Source organism: Vipera berus, assembly GCF_964194415.1.
Source record: "Vipera berus genome assembly, chromosome: 2".
Lineage (NCBI taxonomy): Eukaryota > Metazoa > Chordata > Lepidosauria > Squamata > Viperidae > Vipera > Vipera berus.
Window position 1 is genome coordinate 130,072,323 of NC_138203.1, and position 10,730 is coordinate 130,083,052.

At 40.6% G+C, this 10,730-nt stretch overlaps 1 long non-coding RNA gene across 1 annotated transcript; it reads right to left on the bottom strand.

Moving 5' to 3' along the window:
* Positions 1-2,170: 2,170 nt before the first annotated feature.
* LOC308664468 lies at positions 2,171-5,873 on the bottom strand. Its single transcript, XR_014025679.1, has 3 exons — positions 5,853-5,873; positions 4,556-4,630; positions 2,171-2,256 (listed from the first exon to the last, which is right to left on the bottom strand). It is a non-coding gene; the product is annotated as an uncharacterized lncRNA (long non-coding RNA).
* Positions 5,874-10,730: the final 4,857 nt, after the last annotated feature.

Consider the following 10,730-nt stretch of genomic DNA (forward strand, 5'->3'; position numbering starts at 1 on the left):
GCCGGCAGTCTGACACCCCTGGTCTAAAGAAAGATTAGCTAGCCTTCCTTTGCCTGATACAGGGTGACTCTGATATTAGTTAGGCCAAAGTGATTGACAAAAACATTTTAATCGATGGTTATGTTTGCACAACACAATGGACTAAATACGGTCGGTTAGTCTGTACGAAGCCAAATGATATGGTTAAATTGTGGCACAAGCGGTTGTGCAAACTCATACAATTGATTTAATTAACTTAGTATAAGTTAACATCATTTATAACTTAGTATAAGATATATGAACACAGGGAAGGATTGTATTAAGGGAGATTCTTACTGTTTGATTTCATTGACAGGTTTGTAGCTGGAATGCTAACAAAAAATTAATCAATTCAGTGCACTACTTTGGGGGCGAACGTGATCCTCCACTGTGAAACTAAAATAATAATTCTGTTCTCAAGGGTTGCTCCTTGAAGGCAAGTCTCTTAAGCACATGACATCACTTCAGCTAGGCTTGCTTATCAGGTTTTCCTACCACAACACCAATGTTTTATATACAGAAGGGCAGTGTGATATCCCAAATCTAAGGAACATAGAGCGAGGCTTTTTTCTTACAACTAAAATGACAGCCTATCCTTGAAACGAGAAGCTGCACGTTAGCTTCTAACCTTGATCTTGCCAGTTTGGTTACTATATGTAGTGGAAATATTTTGCGATTGTTCCTTCCATTAAGTTTGCTTTTTGACATCAAGTTCTAATCTAGGTTCAGACCAGTCCCTTCAAAGATTCACAACTGGCAAAGAAACCCACCGCATTGCTCTTCTAGTGGATATTTACCCATCCTTACTATTCAGCACTACCTTCGTCCTGTTTTTTACATTCTTTACTTATTGCAGTGGTTTAAATGTGGAAAGAAATATTAATTTTGTCCAAACTCTAGGCAACACTCCCACCATGTGGTCAGGGGACAGTTCTTTCCATTGATTAAGCAAATATGAGCGGTCATGTCTAATTCAACTCTTTTTACCTTTTAAGACTTTTATTTAAATGTGAGCATTCTTACATTCTTCCTTCACTCTCACGCGATATTTGCATTTTTGAATTGTGCTAGCAGCAGGCTCCCTGCAAGAGAAGACAGAGCATTTTTAAAACCAGTGATGTGGAAAAGAAGAAAATTACTGTACGCAGACAGCAGTCCCCCTGTAATTTTATTTTGACATAAGGCTGTCAAGGTTTCTTTTCTCCTTCTTTAGGTTTTATTGAATTTCAACACAAGTCTCAGGAAAAGTGCACCACAGCAAGAGAGCAATTCACTTTTCAAGCACTTTTAAAAAAAAACTCTGCTGCAAGGATTTATCTCCTTTTCAAGAATGGTAACCTTGAGAAGGTCAAAACCAAAATGGCTCAGGAGCACAATGGGTATTCTCACTTTGGTAAAGCTATTATTTGCAAAAGTACTTTTGTTTTTCAAATGAGCCAAGCAAAGTTGTATTTTTTACTCCAATACATTCAAATGTCTTAGCATAAATTCCATCATTGCTCACAGCACTTTAGGAAATTGGAGACATCTCTCTAACAGGTATATACGATATATGTTTTATGAGAAATTACAATGCTATGGTTTTTTTGAAAGATTATGTTCTCTATTCATTTCTAACTAATGAAGGATGGGATGGTAGATGGAGAATTATAGGTAAGCCTGGATCCAAACATTAGTAAAGGCACGGATGCATCGTTTGATTTTATCAGCCATTCTTTTCAATACAGTATTTAATAGATGGGCTCATAATAATGCTAAACCATACTTAGCAAAAGCCAGAGAATGAAAAAAAAAGTGTCCTGCTTTGCATATAGCAATAGCACTCAGAATTATATACTGCTTCACAGTGCTTTACAGCCGTCTCTAAGCAGATTAAAATGTCAACCTATTGACCCCCCAACAATCTGGCTCCTTATTTTACCAACCTCGGAAGGATGGAAGACTGAGTCAATCTTGAGCCGGTGAGAACTGAACTGCCGAACTGCTGGCAGCCATCAGTCAGCCATCAGACGTAGTTTGCGATACTGCACTCTAACCACTGCACCACCACGGCTCAATAGCACTGCACAATATGGGCTATTGTGAATTTTAAGCCACAAACTATTCATTGTGGCTTAAAATTCACAATAGCCAACATTGTGTTTCGACAAATTAGGGATACCAGAATAAGTAACCACGAGGTGCCATCTGGAATGCTATACGATCTGCTGTAGCAACATACAGGGAAACTCCCTTGTTCTGCAACATGACAGAATGAAAACTTTGAAGTCACAGCTGGTGCAAAGGAGACAAATACAAGGGCCAACAAGCAAGCAGAAAGTACCGTAATAGCTGTAGATGACAACATCAGGAAACTTAAAAACAAGACTCAACTAGACAATCCTATATATGGCTTCTGCAATGACAAGATTACTCTATGCTTATTATACCCTAATTGTTGTGATTCAGCGTCAGCCTGTGATACTGGCAACTGAGTCTGATGATTCTGAAGAGGAGGAGGAGGAGGGGTTTGGAGAGCCTTTGGTGTCAGAGGGAGGCTCTGATGCACTGCAGGACTCTCAGCCTGGCCCCTCCCATCATGTTCCTCATCAGACTCAGCCGTATGAGCACGAGGTATTGGACATAGCTGATTCACAGCTGGATCTATTCAGGGACGCTAGGAGCAGGAGGCAATCCAGCAGAGTAGAACAGAGAAAGGCAATGAGGCAACTCGGTGAGAGGAGGAGAAGGCAATGAGAAGCCACGCCTTGGGACTGCTGATAAAAGGGGAAGGTGTGGGAGGTGCTGGTTGCTGAAGGCAACCGTTTGAAGATCTTCTGCTAGAGTCCTGGTCTGTTATTCCTGTTTAACTCTTGTTTGAACTTTTGGTTTAACTCGTTTGAACTTTTGATTTCTTTGTAAATAAATTTGGTTGGGTTTTTCCAGCCTGTTGACTATAAAAAGGGGTTGTTCCTGACAGTCAAACAGGGCCGGTCGTAGGCTGGAACAGAACACTAATTTATTCTGTAATAAAGATTTAAAAAAAAAACATCCCTGATCTTTGCAGCAAACACTGGCCATATAAATAAGAGTCCTAAATGAATGTATTATCTCCAGTGAAAGTTACTTACATGCATGCTATTCATTTCATGCAAATGGCAAATAGCCAGCCTGCTCTTCATGATTTCAGCTAGCTTATTTTTAATATTCTTAAGACAGCTGTACTTATACTTTGTGCAAGAAGGAATAATACGTTTGAAGGTGAAAAATCATCACCGGCTTAATTAGGCATGCACGATCTGTTAGGCACGATTTATTAGACATAATTCTTCATGATTTATTTTCCAGGAAGAAAACAGGCTGGCTTAATCTAAAGTCTACAGAGCAGTTCTTTTCTGGAACAGAAATCCATTCAGAAGGCATACAATCTAAAAGACTACAGACCATTTACATGTAATTCTAATCTACATCTAACATTATCCATAAGGAAAGCTCAGCCATGTACACAGTGCCTCAAATAACACATCAAACCGCTTCTGGTATGGTTAGCTGGTCATTCAACTCCCTGGCTGATACCCAGCCAGCTTTGTGCTAGCTGGCCAGTTGACATATTTAATTTATATGCCGTGTTTCTCACTGTCAAGCGACATCCTACATTCACTTTTTTTTCCAAAAAAAAAAGAAAAAGAAAGAAAACTGGCACATGGTTCTTAAGAGTGGAGCATAGCCAGGTTTTAGGGTTAAGGAAGGCTAACTCTTTCACCCATCGTTTTGATTTTTAAAATATTCCCACCCCACTCTGCAAATCCAAGCACAGCTGCAAATACCACCATTTGCTCTCTCTCTCTTTCTCTCTTTTTTTTTCATCCATCCTACCATAATCCAGAATGCATATGGGATAAGATTCTCCCATCTTAGCTCAACCTTAGCACAATTCCTGATCAAGAAATCTAATCACAGCATGCTCTCCACCTCCTCCACAATGTGAAACCTTGCCTGAGTTGTTTAGAGAGCCTTTTCTAATCAAGTTGAAATGAGCTGCCCTTTAGTTCCCATGATATTCAGCCAGCACGGCCAACTCATTTAGAGAGTACCAGGTTATGGCAGGCTGCTATTTCCTCTATGAATTATCTGCTCTCTATCTTCCATTCCATTGACATTGACATCCCTAGCATCACTGCTGTTTCTCAGGTCGGTCACCAAGTAGCCCACTGACCTCTAAAGGGGCTGAAATACAGGTAGTCCTCAACCTACAACTACAAGTGGGCTCAAAATTTTCAATTGCTAAGCGAGACATTGGTTACGTAAATTTTGCCCCGTTTTACGACCTTTCTTGCCACAGTTGTTAAGCGAGCCACTGCAATTGTTCAGACAGTAACACAGCTTGTTAAGTGAATCCCCATTGACTTTGCTTGTCCGAATTTCACAAAAGGTGATCACATTATCCCAGGACACTGCAACCATCATAAATATGAGAATTGCCAAGCCTCTGAATTTTGATCACGTGACCATGGGGATGCTGCAATGGTTGTAAGTATGAAAAACAATCATAACTCACTTTTTTCAGTCCCATTGTAATTTTGGTCACTAAACAAACGGTTGTAAGTCAAGGACTACATGTAGATATCCTGTCCTGCGAAAGGAAGTAGAATGAGAACTAGATGGTTTTCATTTCTTTCTTCCAAATCAAATTCAAGGCTTTCAGGCAGGTAATTTATTCCCGGGACTTCCTATCCCATGGGTGTCAAACTCGCAACGTCATGTGACGTGTCGCGACATATCGTGACTTTTTTTCCCCATTTCTGGAATTGGGGTGGGCCTGGTTTCAGTATGACGCATCTGGCCCGCGGGCCAACAGTTTTGACACCCCTGTCCTAGCCCATAGGGCAAATTGTACAACATTGTTAATTTCAGATCTAGGGTTTTAAAACAACTTCTTCACTGAAGGCAGTTTAGCTGGACAATTTTCTAGTTTAAATATCTGCAGTAAAAATCTCACTCTGGCACTTTACTGATATTGGTCTGTGTACTGTAACAGATGGGGGCACGATGGATCAGTGGTTAAAAACGCTGAGCTTGTCAGCTAAAAAGCTGTCAGCCCAGGCTCGAGACTCAAGCGCCATGCCACAGGGTGAACTCCCGTTACTTGCCCCAGCTCCTGACCACCTAGCAGTTTGAAAGCATGCAAATGCAAGTAGATTAATAGGTACCACTTCAGGGGGAAGATAACAGCATTCCATGTGCCTTTAGCATACAGCTAAGCTGGCCACGTGACCACAGAAAATGTCTTTGGACAACGCTGGCTCCCTCAGCCAAGACAGGGAGATAAGCACCACACCCTTGACTGGACAGAGAAACCTTTACTTTTTTACTGTAACATATATCTATTCACTTTCAAATTATTCCTCAGAGAAATTGCTTATTAGGTAAAGGTTCCCCTGCACATGCGTGCTAGTCGTTTCCAACTCTAGGGGCCGGTGCTCATCTCCGTTTCAAAGCCGAAGAACCAGCGCTTGTCCGAGGACGTCTCCGTGGTCATGTGGCCGGCATGACTAGACGCCAAAGGCGCACAGAGCGCTGTTACCTTCCCACCGTAGTGTTCCCTATTTTTCTACTTGCATTTTTACATGCTTACAAACTGCTAGGTAGGCAGAAGCTGGGACAAATAACAGGCTGCCGACCATCTGATCGACAAGCTCAGCGTCCTAACCCACTGAGCCACCGTGTCCCAATTGCTTATTACCCCAAAACAATTGTATTAATGTGATTGATGTCTTGGCCAATCTCCCACAATAAAAAATAGATTATAATTGGTAGACATGCCAGGGAACAAAGATATACAACAATATACTTACATAATCCTTTTCATCTTCTCTTTCAACAGAGAACTGCTACAGACATTTCTTCCATTATCCTGTTTAGGGAATACATCTGCTAATAGTTCAACCAACTTTTGCAACTTTCAGTACAGTAACACCTTGATAAGAAAGCATTAATATGTAATAATGTTTATGGAAAGTCTTAGCACAAGGGCTGTGCCCAAATATTGGAAGGCTAGACATCTGAAATCTTTCCTTCTCGCCCTGAAACCTTCTGGATTTTTGTGGTTTGGCCAGTCTCTTCCTTTGAGGCAATGTCTTAATAGTTGTCTCTTGTCCATTTGTCTTCCCTAGCATGTCTCACCCGGTATATGAGAAAAACCTGCATTGCCTTTCTGCAAAGGAGAATATTCGGTGAGATACAGGAAGTCAGACAATGCAACAAAGAAAATAAATTGATACTCTGATACAAAATCCTGGCTAAACTTTTTAATTATTTTTACAGAAAACAGGGGGCTCTCTGATGTTTGCTTCCTGGAGTCATTTTTCAGAGATTGACTAGGGACATGCTAAACTGTGCACTTTTTCAGTCTTAATCAGCAACTAGTCTCTAAGTTTCTCTCTGAGTTCTATCACTTCTTTTTAATTACAGCAGAGTAATCTGACTTTGTGACCAAGAGCCAAGCTTTACTAGTGGAAATGGGTTGACTGTCCAGCTAGCTTTTAATGCCAGAATTACAGCCTGCACATTCACAATGCCTTGATTTCTGCCCAATTAGGGAAACACACCTAGACAACTATGGCTAATACAGAAATCTAAGCAGGGACACACCTAATATTTGGATGAGACGTCACAATGAAAAAAGCACCGTACGTTAGACTGAGGGGAGAAAAAAATCCTGGAAGAAAGTAATAGCAAACCATTTTGTGATCTATTTATTTAGACATACAATTATTATCATATTTATATTCTGCCACAAACCTAAAGGGCTTCATATTGTTAAATGAATGTATCCACCACCGTTAGGAATTGGACTCAACAGGAATGAGATTAGTTACTGATTTCTACATTTCGTACTTTCCTCCAAAGCACCATGATAAACAACCGAGCTCCCCAGATATTCCACAACCAGGTTATTTACCTCTTGAATCTTTCTCATGCATCTGTTTAACATGTTATAATCCTTTGGGAACAGCAGGCAAAATGCTAATCCAAATACAAATGTATTACTCTTTTAAAAGCTAATTTCAGTTGCAATAGAGGCTAGTCTGAAAATGACCAAGCAAAACTGATGTTTGAAAGAGTTTCATCTTAAACTGAGATTTGTTGATGTTGAGACTCTAGAAAGAGTGCAGAGAAGAACAACAAAGATGATTAGGGGACTGGAGGCTAAACCATATAAAGAACAATTGCTGGAAATGGATATGTCTAGTGCACAGGTCTGCAACCTGTGGCTCTGGAGCAGCATGTGGCTCTTTCAGCCGTCTCCAGCGGCTCCCAGTCCTCTGCCATGTGCAGTCCAAAAAAAAAAAGTGGGACTAAAAAGTTCAACCAGCAATTCAAATATGCAGGGTAGGTGCATATCTCGCCTTGGCTCCACTCTTCAGTCAAACCCTGTTGTGTGCATGTGCGCATGTACACGAATGCGCACACATTTTTTGCAGCTCCCAGTTTTTCCTTTTGTGGGGGAACCAGTTCCGAGTGGCTCTTTCACTGTTTCAGGTTGCCGACCCCTGGTCTAGTGCAATGAAAAGAACAACTAGGGGTGACATGGTAGCAGTGTTCCAATATCTCAGGGATTGACACAAAGAAGAGGGAGTCAACCTATTCACCAATGCACCTGAAGGCAGGACAAGAAGCAATGGATGGAAATTAATCAAGGAGAGAAGCAACCTAGAACTAAGGAGAAATTTCCTGACAGTTAGAACAATTAATCAGTGGAACAACTTGCCTTCAGAAGTTTTGAATGCTCCAACATTGTGAGTTTTTAAGAATAGATTGGACAACTATTTGTCTGCAATGGTACAAGGTTTCCTGACTCTAGAAAATCTCCAAGGTCCCTTCCAACTGTTATTTTGTTACTCGGACAGTCTTTCAAAACGATGAAGCTAAATTGCACAGCAACAAGTTTCTTCTTAAAATAAATGATGGTAAATGAACAAAGACTGTCTTCAGGCTGATTTTTATTGTGTTTTGGAAGGCTTCCTATTTTTGATTAAAAATTTTAGTTGGTTAAGTTCAGAAAAAAAATGAGAGTTATGGATCACTGAGTATCAGTGAAAGCAATTTTATTCTGATTATCGCAGCTTTGAAATTTGAAAATGGGTTCCATCTGATGATTGGAATAAATGAGAGGGGGAACTGCAATACAAAATAATCAGCAAGTGTAAACACACAGTGCAATGATGAAACCACAGTCCAACAGCTTCCCATTCCCATGACAGGGTAACTTTAAAGGAAAGGCAGTTAAAAAGGTTTGATCAGTTGGCTTGGGGTTCAGTCTAACACACTCCTAGGATTTGGGGTACTTCTTCTGTGAGGGGCCCATTATTAGTGCTTCTCTCTACTAGAGAGAATTTATTTATTTAGCGTATGGCTGGTCACACACAGAATTAAAAGCACTTCATATTTACAAGTTAGAACAGTTTAAACAATTTTTAAAAAAGAAGCAATTATAAAACCTAAGAGGAAAGCAGAAATAACATTTCAGAGTTTAATGTCGAGTTTGGAGATCCAGTCAGTAGCTGCCGTTGTTACGCAGAGGAAGTCCTTAAAATCTCCTGGGTATCTTCTGTTAGTGCATTCCCTCACTATATGTTGGATAGTCTGTCGGGGAGCCCCGCAATCACATTGTGCTGAAGGTGTCTTTCCCCATTTATACAGAGAATCGGCACACACCCCATGAGTCGTTCTAATTTTATTATATGTCACCCATATGTGACAGGGTAGATTAAATCCTGGAGGTATACTATTAGGATTAATATGCTCAGAAATATCTTGGGAGGTATAGCTACTCCATGCTTCCATCCACTTTTGTATAGTGCTCTGATGTTCGGCCAGCAGCTTAAGCGCTGTGAGGAGTGGTGGATTTCTTGACTTTAATCGACATCTTAAGAGATCAGAGGTATAGGCATGAATGGGTAGAGAGGAGTTTAGCAGGATCTTACTATACTCCCGAATGAGAGCTTCTTGTCGTCGTAAGTGCGGGGGAAGTATGTGGCTAAGAACTGGTAGCCAGCGAATAGGTGTAGATTTTATGCACCCAGTAATCTCATCGTATGGTTGAGTTGAACATCAAGTCTTGTATGTGAGCTGTTTATCCATACAGGTGCGCAGTACTCCGCTAGAGTAGCAAAGCTGCGCATCGAAGAGTTGGAGCTGAAGCTCCCCAAGTTGTTCTGCATAGTTTTTGCAGAATGTTGTTTCTGCTGTTAACCTTGGCAGCCATATTCTGAATATGTTTTTTAAAAGACAGGGTCCTGTCTAAGGTGAACCCCAGATATTTTGGAGTTGCCTTATATGGGAGCAATTTGTTATTTAGGTATACATTGAGTTCTCTTTTTGCCAGTTTATTATTAAGGTGGAAACATGATGTGACTGTCCTACCTACGCTTGGGATTAACCTCCATTGGTGGAAGTATGTGCTCAGAGTTGTAAGGTCGGCTGTAAGTACACCTTCTGTCACTTCGATGTCCTTGTGGCTATATGCTAATGCCAAGTCATCAGCGTAAGAGAACTTTGTTGATAGCGTGGGTGGTATACATAGAGAGAAAAATCTATGTGCTGACATACCAGAGCTACAGTACACCAAGAACCCCCTAAGGATCTTAGGGCCTAAGCCATGCATTTCTGGGGTGCTTGCCTTCCCACAAAGCAGGGTGCAAGATGACCAAAAGAGAGAGATGATAAGGGGCTTGGCCAATGACCAGTAGAATTCGCTGACAGCAACAGGGAATGTAACCTTGCCATCGCTAAGCAACACAATCGTGTGACATCATGCTTTATGACCATATCACTTATAGACAGAAATTCCAGTCCCAACTGTGATTCTAAGTCGAGGGTTTTCTGTGAATACATTATGCCTCAGAAGTTCTGTCAAACCGTTCTGAGTGTTCTGAGGTTTGGCAGAACTGAAATCCAGAACATTTTCAGTATTTGAAACAAACTCTTGTCTCTTTCTCTCTTCTCGTGTCCTCCATGGCCAATGTGTTGGTTTACCTGCATTTTATTATCTCCACATCTGTTGGGAGACAAACCCTGTAAACATGCTTTTTCCAAGATTTCCTGTCTTGCTGACAATCTTTTTTCCATCAGAGATGTAGAAGCGGATGTCAAACCCTGCTAAGTATGGACATTCTAAGTAGAAATGAAAGACCTGTATTATTGACTGGTCTTATTTACTTGCTAGTTTCTCCTAATAATTAGGATCAAATCAAGAATGTGAAGGGGATTCAACAGGTATTTTTGATTTGATCCTAATCATTAGGGAAAACTAAGTAGGCAAATATAAGTACCGGTAGTAGGAACTGGGAATGGGAATGAGCATCTAATGCCACAATTTTTGATGTTACGAAAAAATGAAGCTGAGTGTATACTGTATTTTGAACTTTAAAAAAGATGTACTCAAGAGCACTTATGGACCAGATTATACCACAAATAAGCTAATGGGGAAAAGAGCACAAAATGGGTAGGAATTTCTAAAAAATGAAATACTGAAAGCACAATCATGAACAATATCAATGAGGAAAAATGGATGCCCATAAAACAGGACACTGTGGCTATCCTGAAAGATTTGTGAAAAACATAAAATCAAATGACACATCCAAGAAGTAGAAAAAAAGACACATCACCAAAAAAGGGCACATGTAGGAATTTGGGTTTGTGGAGGGAGCTAATGCCTGGAAAGCAAATGC